General features: G+C 33.8%; 1 pseudogene; it reads right to left on the reverse strand.

Moving 5' to 3' along the window:
- Positions 1–7,500, reverse strand: part of LOC137634403 (uncharacterized) — a 38,767-nt pseudogene that overhangs the window by 23,331 nt on the left and 7,936 nt on the right.

A 7,500-nucleotide genomic window follows, 5' to 3' on the forward strand; every position in this document is an offset into this window, starting at 1 on the left:
CTTCGGGAGCAATTTACGCCAGAAGGATAAATCACTATTACCTATGGGCAAGTCCAAAGAGGAGTAGATTCCAATCTTTGTCAGGAGAGGTGCACATATCATAAATAATCCCCTGTGTATATAAGCAATTCACCATTGTAAATTTAATTCAATATCAACTGATTATTTCTGGGTTAAAATACTTCCAGTTGCCCTTACGCACATTCTCTAGTCCTTCTGAGCCTTTTCTCTACCCCTTTCTCCTTACAATTCTAAATTAAATACTCTTTTAAACATCTTGTATTATTCAACACTTTCTACAAGCAAGATGGGTCTGTGTCCTGATGCAAACAGCGGCCACATACGTCATTTCAAAATGCGAGTTGGGGACGGATACACAGGTGGCAGTAAGCGGTACAACCTTAAGAAGTTTTAATGGTTTGGGTATCAGTTACAATGTACATCAATGTCCAAACAGTGCCTCGTGAAGGGTTGTGGACTCGTTGGTAGGAAGAAAGAACCACTAAAGGCAAGCTAGCTTACCAAAGCCATCGTGAAAATGCCTAAATAAATAGTGCATGAACCCACGTACAATTTCAAGTGAAAATTTTATGAAAAGTAACATGACCTAAATGAATCGGCCTCGAAAAGAGATCAAAGCTTGAGGAACTTGCTGGATTAATCTTTTAATTTTATTCAAGAAAACAAGGAACACTTATGAGGTGACGCCATGATAGAAAAATGAGCCCATAATTTAATGAAATTAACGTATGAAAAGACGTAAATATGAATGTTTCTAAGCCATAGTATCGGATAAATAACTTTCTAGATTTATCATGTTTTATGAAGCTGAATAAACCGAAATTTTGTTCGGTACACAAAAAGAGGAGGGACAGGCTTAGCGCCGAGACAGTTGAATGAGACTAGTGTAATTTGGATATAGAAAACAAAGTTTAACTAATGAAACACACCAACATGGCCAATATTGTGAAGGTCCTGAAAAGGGGGATTGAAAGATAAAATTAATTTGAATGAAAACCATGTAAAAAAACGTTCTGAGATAATTTTGTAAAGAAAAAAAGAAAAAAAAAGAAAGAAAAAAAAAACAGGTGAGAAAACGCATGGACGAGACAAATTAAGTTTAACAATGAATATCTTTTAAAAAAAATTAAAAGAAAAATTATCACAATGTAAAAAGAAGAAAAAAAAATAAAGCAAAACTAAGGTTCCTTTTATCCTTACCTTTGGATTTGCATCAAAATGAAGACGTCTTCTCTCAGCAATATGTTCCCTGTCTTTCCCTTGGGTGAATACACAGCTCACGCCCACGAAGGCGGTAACGGCCCACATCAGGTCCGTTAATCTCATCGTAGCTGTGGGAAGCGTAAAAAAAGATCTAAATATTAACTCACATCCGTGAAGGGAGCATCTTCGAGGTTCATTATCATTTGCATAAGCTTATTAGGGAGACGATACGCTAAAAGCCTCTGGGCGTTCGTGCTTCTTTGAGCAACAATAAAACCTTAAGAATCACTATTAATGACTCAATTAAGATTCTTTATATTATTTTTATGATAACATACAACAGCCAATAATAAAAACCTGGAAGTGTACCGTGATTTATTCCCCACACATATGCTGAACCCTTCATTTTTCAAAACATGTAAAATGAAAACCGCTATAAGAACTAAAACATTAGATTGAACTAAAATTTAAGTATAACAAGCTTAAACCCTATAACAAACAATAACCTTAACAATTTTATAGAAGTCTGGATGTTCTCTTTTATCCAGAATATCGTAGATACACTTTTTCAAGGGTTTGGGTCGAACATTAATATTGGTTCACTTTAAAGCATAAATTGTCACTTTTACATTATAGATATTTCTCCCCAAGATATAAAGGCAAAAAACAGTAATTCATATTAATAATTGGACCTTTTGGAATCTAAAGAGGTCTACATTTGCAATAGTTAGGCGTTACTCACAATTGGATCAATAAATATGACCAGTCAAGTAAAATATAAAGAATCTAAGACAAAAGTGTGAGGTAATCTAAATTTCGTAAAACAAAAATCTTTAACCAATTTAAATGGCAACGGCCTGTATAAAATAGGTACCTTGGTTGAAAATCCAGGCACTGAATTTTAATGTATTCAAGAATGTGTTTGTGTGTATGAGTGTGTGCGTAAGCACGTATGCATGCTATTTACAAATCTAGTTTTGAGAGAGTATTAATTTATCATCAATTAATTAATTTCTTCAAGTTTAAATTCAAAGGCTTTGAGAAATAATTCTTCCTTTTTTGTAAACTTTTAGCATTGCTTACGACTTCCTGGGCTGTTGTTAATAAATCGTCAATATATAAATATCTCTCCTACTCTTCCAGACTCGGAACACTCACAGGTCTCGGTTTTCCATATTTGCTCTGAAGAGATAAGCTCAGGAATTTAGTCCTCAATATATTTTTTTGTTTTTCAACTTTCTTTTAGAAGCGATCTGTAGATACTGTCAGGGTGGAACAAAAAATTCCTCTTCCTTGTTCGCTTTTAAATAGCATATGAATTAGAAAAGGTATAACGATGTTCGTTCCATATGCGATCTTCCACATCACAAATACTGTTCCAATATAAAATGGTGACCTTCATTAATAATGTTAGTTAGTTAGTTCTATGAACTTAGAAAGTTAACTAAATGAGCCCTTAGTAATTCAGTCGAAAGTAATTAAGAAGATTATATGGTCTCGTAAGACCAGGATCCACATAAAGTTTATGTGGGTCCTGCATAAGACAAACTGAAACTAAGAAATAACGTGTAATTACTTTTTGTTTCCAGATATCTATGTAATCTATAAAACGTGTGGTTATTCATAAAATATTCATTCAAGACTTCTTACAAAATAAGATAGTATTTGATCCAGCATTCCCACTTAGTTATCATTGTTATCGACATCGATTAACCGACTGTTAAAATCAGTATAACCTCATATATCATATTCTGACATATTGTCAAGCATACAACAAGTAAAAATCTATAATACCAAAGATTCTATTGGTCTAAATTCGACATCATTCTTGGGATTAGCACTCTATTTGGGATGCATCACGAAGGAGTACTGCAACCCTTTTTCTGAGCGAAAGGAAACACCCGCCATTACGTCACCACCGAAAATGATTCGTGTTATTCTGTGCACTACGTTGGATCCATTAATATAGCCAGAGTTTAGGATGGCGTTCGTTCAACTTCTCCTCTCTTCTCGAGCTTCATGGGTGATCTTGTTACCTCTAATTAAAAGTCCATATGAACTTACAAAGCCTTGTGGCGTATATGAAACAAACTTATTTTTTCAGTATATTGATTTTAGAAAAGAAACTGCACAACATAAGTACTTGAAATCCTGGTGTTTCATTTCAAAGATAATATGAAAATTCATTACGGGGTATTCTTATGATTATGGGGGTAATATCTTAAGTCTACACTCTTTTTAAACCATTCTTTACCTACAGAGTTTATCCGTAGTTGGCATAGTCATTTGGACACTACTTTCTTCAGTAATAACATTCAATGTATAATTTCATTACTTTTCTCAACTAAAACCATAACATCATTCTATAAATTCACTAGGAAAGTAAAAAAAAATCCCAAAACACATCGTTATATAGTCGAAAAAAGAGCATCATCTTATGTTTGCTTCTTTTATTATTATTTGATAACAACGTTCCACCAAGCCCTGAAAAAACTATCTCCTTATCTCCCTTTCCTTCATGTATCAGACCAGACGAGTGGGAAATAAACCGCAATAAACAGTAACATCGCAATAAAAGTAAAAGAGTATATCCTCGCAAACTAAAAACAGCCTCAAATAATCCTTGCCTAAGATCCTTCAAGTACTGTGTCCTGAATCAAAGAAAACTTAAACTAAAGTTGATGGCCTTTTCTAGAGGGATTTACAGGGTTCAATCCAAGGCAGTGGAATTTGAGAAGCGTGGCTTTGTGCACTAGAGAGTTACGTGGAAAATTTTGTTCATTTTCGAAGTAGAGAAGTCGTTTGTTTGTTGCAAGGCGATCAGAGAGGAAATTCTTTTGTATTAGTCGCAGTTCTTGCACTTATTTTTTCGACAAATACATAAGTATTTTGTTCTGTGCATGCCTTTCTATTAATTGATTTAGTCTATGTGTCATACGATTATGTTGCATAATTATGTTCACATTTCTATTTCAAAATTTTTGTCAGGAAATCGAACGATTTATATGAAATATATTCTCTCACAGCAATCTAATATATTATCTACGCAAATAAATATTATCTAAATATGCAGAGTAAAACGCTTAAAAGATTGTTAAAACAATCAAATCGGCTTTCATCTCTCTCCTTGACTTTCAGCATTTCCGGCATTGGAGACAAAGGGTGCGAATTCAAGGCCGTGCTCTGGTAGAAAGGAACCCTTCTCAAGGAGGATACAAAGGAGAGGAGGAAGGCGCATATCCCAATGTAATCCTTATGCTATGAGGTCACTGCCTCGCTATCCTGTTTGCTGTCTCACTTTTGCAGGAACGAATGTCTGGGCCATGAAAGAACTATAGGATTTGGAATATCTAAAGAACGGACCTTGAGGAAATTCAACATAGAAACTAACACAAGAAAAACATTCAGCTTCTCCACAGAATTATGGATTTTCTAGTTATAATAAAAACAATACAATATCTTGGTTCGAAAATGAAGAATATGAATCCTCAGTCCTGCTAATATCATTGTATATACTTTAAAGCCCATAGTGAGGTGATGCGAGGTGAAAAATTTCCATGTTGTTCAAAGCAAACGAAGTCAACAAAGTCATTACGGTTCATAGTGAGATTAAAGCTCGAGTTGCGTTGCTTTGTCGACTTGTGATATGGCGAGGTACATTTCGAGAGGACAATATCCGTCCCTAGTGATGTTCGTATTCATGAAACATATTCTGTCTCAGTTTATCTAAGATTTTTTTTTTTTCATGAAAAGAATAACTGAACAATAAGGAATATATTCTGTCGCATATAAGAATAAAATACAAATTAAGAAAATACATTTGAAGTTATAGGTAGCAGGTTGGCCAAGGCACCAGCCGCCCGTTGAGATATTACTGCTAGAGAGTTATGGGGGTCCTTTGACTGCCCAAACAGTACTATACTGGATCCTTCTCTCTGGTTACGGTTCACTTTCCCTTTGCCTACACATACACATCATAGTTTGGACTATTCTTTACAGATTTTCCTCTGTCCTTATACACCTGACAACACTGAGATTACCAAAAAAATTATTCTTCACCCAAGGGGTTAACTACGGCAGTGTACTTGTTCAGTGGCTATTTTCCTCTTGGTAATGGTAGAAGAGACTCTTTAGCTATGGTAAGCAGCTCTTCAAGGAGAAGGACACTCCAAAATCAAACCAATGTTCTCTACTCTTGGGTAGTGTCATAGCCTCTGTATCATGGTCTTTCACTGTCTTGGTTTAAGTTCTCTTGCTTGAGGGAACACTCGAGCACACTATTCTATCTAATTTCTCTTTCTCTAGTCAAGATTTTATAGTTTATATAGGAAATATTCATTTTAATGGTGTTATTGTTCTTAAAATATTCTATTTTTCCTTGTTTCCTATCCTCACTGGTCTATTTTCCCTGTTGGGGTCTCTGGGCCTATAGAATCCTGTTTTTCCAACTAGGATTGTAGCTTAGCATGTAATAATAATAATAATAAGAATATTAATAATAATAAGAAGAATATATGGGGGTGTGTCAGGATCAGATGGGTGGATTTGGGGAGGAAAGGATATGAGCGCGATTGAACTAGGGGAAGAGGATGCATGGAATACAAATAGAAAAAAAAAGTTAACTCGAACGGCCGACCCTGATATTCAGTGGGATTAATAAAGTCGAAAGGAGAAGAACTGAAGTTATGTACACAAACAAGAACAACAACAGACATAAACTGATGGGATCACGGTTCATGTCTATAGAAACTAATGATCAGCTGATAATATTGAAGCGAAATTTGGATGAATCCTAGTTGTATCCAAAAATGAAGAAAGCAAGACGGAGGGATATATCAGAACAAAATTTTATGGCAAAACATCACCAAAATAAAAACGTGCTGAATTCAAAACAGTCGAATAGTTAGAAAAAGAAATAGAAAAATTATCTCATCATTCCTTCACATTCCGAGTTAGAAAATATGAAAATTATCTTTGTAGAACTATGACGTCAGATTTATTTTGTAAAAAAACAGGTGTAAGAAATCTGAAAATTAAGTAAGATTCCATTGCGTTTTCTGTGGTGCACCCCTGTTGGTGGAGCTTATAGAAAACGAAATATGGACTTTTCTACTCATCTGAAATGCAGACTTTCAGTCAATTTAAGGTTAATGAACTGATGTTATTGGGCCATTGCATTTTCTTGTGGTATAGCTTAGTTTTATCAAATCCTTTCTTCCTTCCTCCCATCAACCTACATCTCTTTATCTCTGGTTGAAAAACTATCCCACGCCCATGCCTCACAGGTCAAAACGAAAACTGAAGTAATATAATTTACGACATCGTGCAAGTGTTTCTCATTTAAGCAGGATTATGTCACAATAAATTTTCTCTTACTTTGTCAAAGGTGTTTGCATTTTCTTCTAAACCCTTTTTACTATGTAGTCTTATGGCTGGGCACTTGTGTTTTATGACCAGATTAGTTTTTGTTTACTTCGTGTTATGGGATGATCAGACATGCAACACGCCAGTGTTAACCTTTAAATCTTCAAGTGATGATTTGAGGACGGTTCATGTTTCTTGATATGGTGAGAGAGAGAATTCCGAATACTGTGTGTGTTTTAGTGACGAAAAGATATCATGCTTTTTAAAAGGAAACGATTCAAATAAAGATCGGGTATTAGAAGAACTGAGTAAATTATGTATAGAAATTTCTGAAATACAGAGAAATAGCTATCGATACAAAATCAAAATAACGACCCTATGAAAATACTTTCTGTAATAATAAAAACACTAAAAAGGAAGATTATTTTAAATACATTTCATATTTTCCATAATCATGAGTAATTTCAACATAAACTAAATTTACGAGACTGGAATATTTTAAAAACATGAACACAACAATAAAATATATTCTTAAAGCACCATGGTCACGAATAAATTAGACACAAAGTAATTGGAAAAAGCATTGCAAAGAATATTTATGCAATCATTAATCAAATACAATTAAAAGCTAAATGCCCCCTATAATCAAATCATACATGACCTTAATTTTGCGATACAGACAGACAATTACATAAACACAGGTGTATGCATGATAGACACACACACACACACACAATATATATATATATATATATATATATATATATATATATACATATATACATATATATATATATATATATATATATATATATATATATATATATATATATATATACATATATGTACACGCACAACACACACACACACATATATATATATATATATATATATATATATATATATATATAT

The sequence above is a fragment of the Palaemon carinicauda genome, chromosome 44 (genome assembly GCF_036898095.1).
Source record: "Palaemon carinicauda isolate YSFRI2023 chromosome 44, ASM3689809v2, whole genome shotgun sequence".
NCBI classification, from domain to species: Eukaryota; Metazoa; Arthropoda; class Malacostraca; order Decapoda; family Palaemonidae; genus Palaemon; species Palaemon carinicauda.